The 9,538-nt window shown below is 45.5% G+C and overlaps 1 pseudogene; it reads left to right on the plus strand.

Moving 5' to 3' along the window:
* Nucleotides 1-8,221: 8,221 nt before the first annotated feature.
* Nucleotides 8,222-8,459, plus strand: LOC139227321 (U2 spliceosomal RNA; annotated as a pseudogene).
* Nucleotides 8,460-9,538: the final 1,079 nt, after the last annotated feature.

Below are 9,538 nucleotides of genomic sequence, written 5' to 3' on the forward strand. Positions count from 1 at the left end.
TAAAATATTTTGCATGGTAAAAAAAATGAAATGACATTTTTCTCAACATCTTTCTTCTCTGCAGGCAGGACTTCTGAATAGGCACAGGGTTATCAGTTTATTGGAACAGTTCTATGATAGTCAATCAGACACCAGGAAAGCTAAATTCCATAATCCAAGAGAATGTGAGTACTAACGAAAAGAGAAATAAATGGAGGGTAAAGAACAGTGAACCGGTTACTGCAGTGGGGGAGGTTGTGGATATCTGATAATAGTTCCTTTTCCCAGTCCAGGTTGAACATCCGAAATCCGGAGTTCCAAAATTTGGATATCCGGATATCATGCTGATCCATGGAGGGGTTGTCTAGAATCCGGAAAATGTTCCGAAATCCGGACATTTTTTTAAACTGATTACCGCTGCGCATTGGGCCTATGGAGGGGGGGAAAACAACAAAAACAATTTCCCAAAAATAAAAATTCACACAACTTTCACAAAACCCTTACCTACTAAATCGTTGAAAAAGAATTTTAAAAATAAAAACTTTAATTTATCTTTTTTATAGCTCTTCAACGCAGGTTTTTCCCAGCCACCGACGCTGCCGAACCCTGAACCGCCGCCCCCTGCCACCCGTCACCCCCCCACCCCCCGCCGACCCTCCGCCACCACCCCGGACCCTCCTCCGCCGCCCCAGACCTCCGCCGCTTCCCCCACTCCCCACCCCGCACCACCACAACACCCTTACCTTGGCCCAGGTGTTTCCAGATTCGGGGAGTTGGAAAGACGTTCCGAAATCCAGAAATACCTGAAATCCTGAATGGCCTTGGTCCTGAGGTTTCCAGATTTCCGCACAGCAATCTCCCTCCATGCATTCATGAACACCTCACGAGTGGGTCTCCCCAAGTCTGGGTAGAGGACTCGCCTCCTGCCCTCGACAGCCTGCATCAGGGTCTCCAGCTCTGCGTCAGAAAATCGGCTTGCTCTTCTTGGTCCAGCAGCACCAGCCATCCTTCTACCCAACTCCTTCCCTCCTCAGGGCCGAGCTGCAAACCCTGGCCCGAGCAGCTGGCTCATTATCTGCACATGACCAGAATGCGGAATTTCTCCATGGTTATCCCGCTCCAATCAACCCACCCACACCGCTGCAAAATCCTGATTCTCACCGCTCATTACCGCAGGAAGCCAATTTTTAAAAAAATATAGTGAATATGGATCGGGTGGCCGCCGCAAACATGGCGGTAATGGCGCGAAAAGCTCGGTAGATGCGCCAGGTTTCTGGCGAACCTGTATATAAATACAAGTTGTTGTTGTTGTTAGGATTACATCAAGTAGGGTGGGATGAGGCTCGTGTGGAGTATAAACATTAGTTGGGCTGAATGGCCTGTTTCTGTGCTGTACATTCCACGTAATGTTTTGAAAGGTTAAAATGTAATATGAACTCAAAAGAATTAATGAAAAAGTCTTAGGACTTCTTCTGAACACACTTTGGAGTTTGAATACCAGATACATTAGATTTTGCAATTAATTTTATGAACAACTAAGTAATATTCAAAATGAGTCCAGTTCATCTTTATTAGCTGATAGCCTAGATTAAAATTCAGTGTTCCAGACAAGATAAATACTGCCCTAGAACAATTCCATTTGAAACCATACACTATCTCTGATAAATGAGTGACTAACTAAATTTGTGACAGTCCTACAAACTACTCACATTTTATGGGCCAGAATTGTAATTTTACAAGATTACAACAAGTGAATTTTCTAGTCTAATGTTAGCGTTAATAATGAAGTGAATAATGATTCAATTCTCATATTTAAATAAGAACATAAGAACATAAGAAATAGGACCAGGAAGTGGCCATTCGGTCCCTCGAGCCTGCTCCGCCATCAATAAGATCATGGCTGATCTTCCACCTCAACTCCCCTTTCCTGCACTTTCCCCATATCCCTTGATTACCTGAATATTAAAAAATCTAGCGATCTCTGTCTTGAATATACTCAAAGACTGAGGGCCGAGGCTCCTTCATCACTACATTCTTCCACATTCCACACTACGTTAACTTGAAGTCATTCAAAACGCAGCAGCCCGGGTACTAACCCGCACCAAGTCAAGATCACCCATCACCCCAGTGCTTTCTGACCTACATTGGCTCCCAGTTAAACAACGCCTCGATTTCAAAATTCTCATCCTTGTTTAAAAATCACACCATGGTCTTGCTCCTCCCTATCTCTGTAATTTTTTTCAGCCTCACAATCTCACAAGATGTCTATGCTCCTCAAATTCTGGCCTCTTGAACATCGCTCATTATAATTGTTCAACTGCCTTCAGCTGTCTAGGAACCCCCTCGCTAAACCTTTCTTTCCTCCTTTAAGACGCTCGTTAAAACCTACCTCTTCAAACAATCTTTTGATCATCTGCCTTAATTTCTTCTGTGGCCCGATGTGAAATTTATCTGTTGTGAAGCGCCTTGGGATGTTTTACTACGTTAAAGGTGCTATATAAATAAAAGTTATTATTATTATTACATCCTGGGTCCCCATACCTTCCTGACTTGCAGTCATACCCTCCTGTCCCTGACCATTGACAAACTCTAAAGTACTACTTAACTTAAAGGGTGTGACTGCCTCCTGGATTAAAATGTCCAGGTAACTCTTCCCCTCCCTGATGACCCTTGTACTCTAGCTTAACAACTGAGCCGAAGTTCCTTGAGCTGCAGACACTTACTGCAGATGTGGTTGCTCGGGATCTCACTGGTCTCCACAAACTCCCACATGCTGCAGTTACGACACACCATCTGCCCTGTCATGTCTATCTAGCCTTCTTTATTTATTTGATTAGTTCTTTTAGTTTTATTACTTAATTGGTTTATCTAGTTTTAGTTACTAATTTAATAAAGTAAAGTTTTAGCAATTTACAGTTTATTAGCTAGCTCGGAGATTGAAAAAAAACTGTAGTACTCACCAACCAGTCACCTACTACTGTCCTGTGATGACACAACTCAATTTTTTTTTCTTCTTTCTCCCCTGCTCTTTATTCCTCCGTCACTGACCAGGTCCGTTTTCGCCACTGCTCTCCGTGAGTTTGGACCTCTCTCTTTTCCGCTCTTTATTCCCCTGGCTCCGCTCCGTCTCCAGTTTAAGCTTTCAAAGCAGTAATCAGTGAAATATGGGAAATATACACCTATTAAAAATGTAAGTAATATGTACAATAAATGTGCAAAACTTGATTTTGTTAGAGTGCCAACTGTTTACATTTTCTGTGTTTGCCATTTCACTAGGGCCTATAATTGAGCTTGATGAAATGGAGCCTGCTGATTTTATTCATTATTTTGGAACTGACCACATCAGTATGAAACTAGCAGTCAATGAGGAAACGGAAGAAGCTGGCCAGCCATCGGTTGAAGGAGAGAAAGGAGTCCGTGCGGCGGAAGGTGGAAAGATTGTACGAAAAACGATGACCCGATTCAGTTTACAAATAGGTATGGGTAAGGATGAGCAAAAGAAAATTGATAGCTGGAGGTACAGCAGGAAATATGCAACAAGGAGAGTGAGGACTTAAAGTAGAGACTGCAGCACAGAATCGGAACAAAGACAATTGAAAAGTGTCAGAAAATAATTGACAGTGAAAGGCAGAGAGAAATTAGAGTCCAAGTGAGATGACATTGATGTGATAGATAAACTATCCAAATGCCAAAAACATTTTTTTTAATTCATTCATGGGATGTGGGCATTGCTGGCAAGGCCAGCATTTATTGCCCATCCCTAATTGCCCTTGAGAAGGTGGTGGTGTGCCGCCTTCTTGAACCGCTGCAGTCCGTGTGGTGAAGACACTCCCACAATGCTGTTGGGAGGGAGTTCCAGGATTTTGACCCAGCAACGCTGAAGGAATGGCGATATACTTCCAATCAGGATGGTGTGTGACTTGGAGGGGAACGTGGAGGTGATGGTGTTCTCATGCATCTGCTGCCCTGGTCCTTCTAGGTGATAGAGGTCACGGGTTGGGAGGTGCTGCCGAAGAAGCCTTGGTGAGTTAATGCAGTGCATCTTGTAGATGGTACACACAGCAGCCACGATACGCCGGTGGTGGAGGGAGTGAATGTTTAAGGTGGTGGATGGGATGTCAATCAAGCAGGCTGCTTCGTCCTGGATGGTGTCGAGCTTCTTGAGTGTTGTTGGAACTGCACTCATCCAGGCAAATGGAGAGTATTCCATCACACTCCTGACTTGTGCTTTGTAGATGGTGGAAAGGCTTTGGGGAGTCAGGAATCTGGGGAATTTTGTTCCTGAAATACACCTGAGAGCTAAATTTAAGAACATAAGAACCTAAAAATTAGGAGCAGGAATAGGCTGTCCAGCCCCTTCAGTGAGATCATGGCTGATCTTCAACCTCAATTCCACTATCCTGCCTCTTCCCCAGATCCCTTGATTCCTCTGGAGTCCAAAAATTGATCTATTTCAGCCTTGAATATACTCCAAGACTGCGCATCCACTGCCCTTTGGGGTAGAGAATTTCAAAGATTCACAGCCTTCTGAGTGAAGACATTTTTCCTCATGTCAATCTAAAATGACCAACCCCTTACTCTGAAACAATGCCTTCTAGTTCTGAACTCTCCAGCCAGAGGAAACAACCTCACAGCATCTACCCTGCCAAGCCCCCTCAGAATCTTAAATGTTTCAATGAGATTCTTCTAAACCCCAGAGCGCATAGGGCCAATCTACTCAATCTTTCCTCATAGGACAACCCTCTCAACCTAGGGATCAGTTCAGTGAGCCTTCGTTGCACCGCCTCTAAGGCAAGCATGTCCTTCCTCGGATAAGGAGACCATAACTGTGCACAATACTCCAAGTGTGGTCTCATCAAAGCTCTGTGCAATTGTACAAAAACACTCATGAAGGGGAAATGCTGCTACCGAACTTGTGTTCTAATTCGTGGGCAGGTACAGCAGTAGTGGCGAGGTCGGGGCGAAGGAGCGGTGAGAGATTGTAGAGGAACGTGATTGGGGCCCAGGAGAGGCGTGAGTTTGGTGCCCAGAAGAGCCGAGGGCCCAGGGGCAGCACGGGCCAGCCCACACTGGGATATGTGTGCGCACTAGGTCCGTGCAGCAGAGCTGGTTTCCAGTCGTCTTGGTAGATCCTTGCCACTGGACCAAGACCTAGCTCTGTCAAGCCCGTGTGGTGGCAGGTGTGCAACGGCCACCACACGTTAAAAAAAATCCACACACCGGCCTTTTCCACCCTTCAACATGTAGCTCGGGACCTGGCATATTAGGTCCTTCATTGAAACACCTGTGAACTTTTTGGTGTGGAAGCAAGTCATTCTCGACTCGAGGGACTGCCTATGATGATGTGCAATTGTAGTGAGACTTCCTTACTCTTGTACTCCAACCCTCTTGTAATAAAAATAAAAACAGAAAATGCTGGAAATACTCAGCAGGTATTACAGATTTTAAGCAATTGCAGGGGCAGGGAAAGAGGATAGAATGTGTGATAGGACGGAATACAGGAGTGATTAAATGACAAAGGTATGATAGTACAAAGCAAAAGGAGATTGTAATGGGACAAGTAAAGAAACAAAAGATGAGGCTAGAAGAGGTATAAATGGAAATGGCAGAAACATCAACAGCTGCCATGTGAAAAAATAGGGGCAGAGGTTATGGTCTGAAATTGTTGAATTTGAAAACTTGGATGGATTGCACTCAGTCCCTTCATTGATGTCATTAATATAGATTATATATAGCTGAGGCCCAAGCACTGATCCTTGTGGAACCCCACTAGTTACAGCCTGCCAACTGGAAAATTACCTGTTTATCCCTGCTCTCTCTTTTCTGTCCGTTAACCGATCCTCCATGCTAATATATTAACCAATATTCTATCCATGTTAATATCAATTTAGTACAAAAAGCATGACTTGTGTTCCAATAGAAAGAAAGACTTGCATTTATATAGCATCCTTTACAACCTCAGGATGTCCCAAAGCACTTTACAGATAATGAAATAATTTTCAAGTGTAGTCAATGTTGTGTAAGAAATGTGTCAGACAAGGTCCACAAACAACAATGGTCTGAATTTTAATCAGAAGGCTGGTTGGGAACAGTGGGGAGGATCAGAAGCTGCCTACATAATCAGTAACTTTGCAAAATGTAATTCGAGCCATTCTGACTGCCGACTCCAGACAGAATAGAGCTCACTCTCACAGGTTAAGACTTTCTCCCACCCTCCCCAAACAAGTTCCTGCCCCACCCCCATCGCCCAAGTTCATGAACTAATCCCTACCCCAAGTTGCTGACATCATCCCCCATCCCCCACCCTCTCTCCACCTCCCAGTCCCCAGTCCCTCTAACCGACCTCTCTTTCTCCCCTCTCTCCAACTCCCCTCTCTCTCCCTCCTCTCTCCCCCCGCTCTCCTCTCTCTCCCCCCTCTCTCTACCCCTCTCTCTCTACCCCTCTCTCTTCACTCTCTCCAACTCCCCTCTCTCTCTCGCCCCCCTCTCTCTCCCCTCTCTCTCTTCCCCCCTCTCTCTCCTCTCATTCCAAACCCCTCCTTCCCGCTCTCTCTGACCCCCCTTCTCCCTCTCTCTGACCCTATCTATCGCTCCCCCCTCTCTCCAACCCCCTCCCTCTATCTCTCCCCTCTCTCTGACCCCTCTCTCTCCCCTTTCTCTATCTTTCTCTCCCCTTTCTCCCTCTCTCCCTTCTCGCTCCCTTCTATCCGACTCACTCTCTCTCCCCTCACTCTGACCCCTCTCTCCCTATCCCCCTCTCTCCCCTCTTTCTCTTTCCCCTCTCTCCGACCCCCCTCTCTCTCCGACCCCTCTCTCCCTCTCCCCTCTCTCCCCCTCTCTCTGACCCCTCTCTATTCCCCTCTCCTCTCTTTCCAACCCCGCTCTCTCTCTCCCTCTCTCCGACCCCGCTCTCTCTCCGACCCCTCTCCTCTCTTTGACCCCTCTCTCTCCAACAGCGCTTTCTCTCCGACGCCTCTAGCTCCCCTCTCTCCAACCTCTCTCCGACACCTCCCCTCTCTCCGATCCCTCTCTCTCCGACCCTTCTCCCTCTCTGATCCCTCTAGCTCCCCTCTCTCCAACCTCTCTCTCTCCGACCCCACTATCTCTCCTCTCTCCGACCTCTCTCTCCAACTCCTCTCTCTCTCTGACCCCTCCAGCTCCCCTCTCTCCAATCTCTCTCCCTCCGAGCTCCCTTTAGATCCTCTTTTTGGCGTGGTCCACGCTGCAGCCGCAACTGTGGGATACTGCACATGCGCGGCCGGACCTCAGTGACATTGCGCATGCGCATAAGGGGATCGGGTGCGCATGTGCAAAAAGTGGCGGGGCCGACTGTGAGCATGCGCAGAAGGACACAAAAATGTTGTTGCAGATAATCACTCCTTTAAATTTGAGACATGCCAGCCTCATTATAATATTTAAATGGGAGATCCTTCCCCTGGGCAGGTTGGAGGCGGGTTGGGTTCGAGATTCAGACTTTTAACACTTTAACTTCCTACCTGTTTTTTTAGGTTCAAATTCCCCCAATGTGATAGTGACCAGATGATCTGTTTTAGTGATGTTGGTTGACTGATGAATAGAGAATGCACTATTAGATGAATTCTATATTCTTGTGGACAAAAATCGAAAAAGATGTTGGAAATCTGAAACAAAGACAGATAGGAAACTTGCCTTAATTGCTCCGGCTATGGTATCATCCACTGAAAATTCAGATGAAAAAGGGGTGACAGCATTTTGGCAATAAAATGCAATGTTTAGATTAAAGATTCACTCCCATTCCCTTCACCCCTCCCTTCACCCTACCATTTACGGCAAACCTTCAGCTGTCTCAGCCTGACTCTCTGAAACTTCCTCATTAAATCGCTCTGCTTCTACACTCCTCTCTCCACCTTCAAAAGCCAACTCCAAACCCATTTTTCAACCAAACTTTTGCTCAGCCTCTAAACTCTCCCTCAATGGCTCAGGCTCTGTTCCCCTGTTTCCATTTATGAAATACTTTGTGAGATTTTTTAAATATTAGTCGTTGTTGAATAAGAGATCAAAGTGCTCGCAGGATTTTTTTTTACATTTAAATTTCACATTCAAACCTGACCCGTAGTGAATTGTTGATCGAGAATTTTTTTAAAGACTATTGTACCAATGACCGCCATGATCTTATTAAATGGCGGAACAGGCTCAAGGGGCCATATGGCCTACTCCTGCTCCTATTTCTTACATTCTTATGTTCTTATAATTGTGCATTTTAATCTCTACTCGGCCTTTTGGCTAAGATCATGCGTAACTGACCTGACAGAGGAGTAACCATGACCCCAAAGTGGTTCTCCCTGGATCAGGAAGGTGGTTCTCCTATGCTTTTTGGAAATAGGAGGTGGGTGGGGTGGCTTGACCCATCCACCTCCACGGAGGTGTGTGGGGGGCCTGACCCATCCACCTCCATGGCACGAACCTGGTATTGCAGTACTTCCAGGAACGGTGCAGTGGCTCTAGGCCTTTTGGCTAAGAGCATTGGCGCAGAGTGATCCTTGATGTGTGCAAGGTGACCTCTGTCGTTTGTGATTTGACAAAGAATTGGAAAGATTGGCTACGAATTAAAAAAAAAAATTTAATCTCTACAATTACTTGCAGATGAATTTCTTCCTAAACAACATACTCAGAGCCTCATTTTTGATCAGCAGGAATCAACAATATCTAAATATCCAGGTACTTTCTGCAATTTGTAGGTTCTGCATAGAGCTTGAAAAACAATAAGGATGCATAGAAATCAATAGCATTAAAAATAGGTCGAGACATCATCATTCTTTTTCTATCTTAGTGGGATGAATACTTTGTATTCAACAAAGTATGAGGATGTTGGGGCCGAGAAAAATTCTTTTCACTTTTAATACCCAAGGGTAGGTTTTCTGATTCTGTATGCTTGATCAACATCCATAAAGTGGATGCTGGATCACAGACTATTTAGCAGCCTACCTAATGTTCTGCTATAGTTTTCATCATCATCATCATCATCATAGGCGGTCCCTCGAACGAGGATGACTTGCTTCCACTAGTTCACAGGTGTTTCGATGAAAGACCCGATGTCCCAGTCCTGAACTCCAATTGACGGGGTGGAAGATGCCTGTGCATGAATTTTTTTAATGTGTGGCAAGTAATGTGGAAAGCACCCATCAGTTTATCAGTTGCGATATTTTAACTGAGACTCAATGGTGCCATTTACATTCATGTAATTTCCCAGAGTTTGCACCAGAAAAGCACTGAGTCATAAGCTCAACCATTTTCATGAGCAACAGAAGGATGGCTGGCACCAAAGGCAGATAACGCCTATCCTACAGTGTCCAGGCAGGCACACACTTGCCTGAGTTTGTCAGAGAAGTCCTGCCAGGCGATATTCTGAATCAGTAGACAGGCTGTGACAGTACCATAAGGCTGTCACTGCCACTGGCAGTAATGCTCAGCCATGCCTTCGAGTTCTCTGCCTGTCCCTCCTTCCAGGAATGCTGCGATAGTGTTATTCTTACAGGAAATGTGCCCGGGAATGTTTTATGGACCCACTCACTTTCAGTAT

Source organism: Pristiophorus japonicus, chromosome 16 (genome assembly GCF_044704955.1).
Source record: "Pristiophorus japonicus isolate sPriJap1 chromosome 16, sPriJap1.hap1, whole genome shotgun sequence".
Classification (NCBI taxonomy): domain Eukaryota; kingdom Metazoa; phylum Chordata; class Chondrichthyes; family Pristiophoridae; genus Pristiophorus; species Pristiophorus japonicus.